Raw genomic sequence first — 267 nt, forward strand, 5'->3', positions numbered from 1 at the left:
TTTTTTTTTAAAAAAATATATATAAATTTTTTAAAAAATTATAAAAATTTTTTAAAAATAATATTTTTTTTTAAATTTTTTTTTCCCAAAAAATAAAATAAAAAATATTTATATATTATATATAAATAAAAAATTTTTTTTTTTTAAAAATAATAAAAATTTTTATAATAAAAAAAAAAATATATATAAATTAAATATATTAAATATATATATATAAAAAATAAAAAAAAAAAAAAAAAAAAAATTGTTTTTAGTAAATTTTTTTTT

The sequence above is a fragment of the Penaeus monodon genome, chromosome 33 (assembly GCF_015228065.2).
Source record: "Penaeus monodon isolate SGIC_2016 chromosome 33, NSTDA_Pmon_1, whole genome shotgun sequence".
NCBI classification, from domain to species: Eukaryota; Metazoa; Arthropoda; class Malacostraca; order Decapoda; family Penaeidae; genus Penaeus; species Penaeus monodon.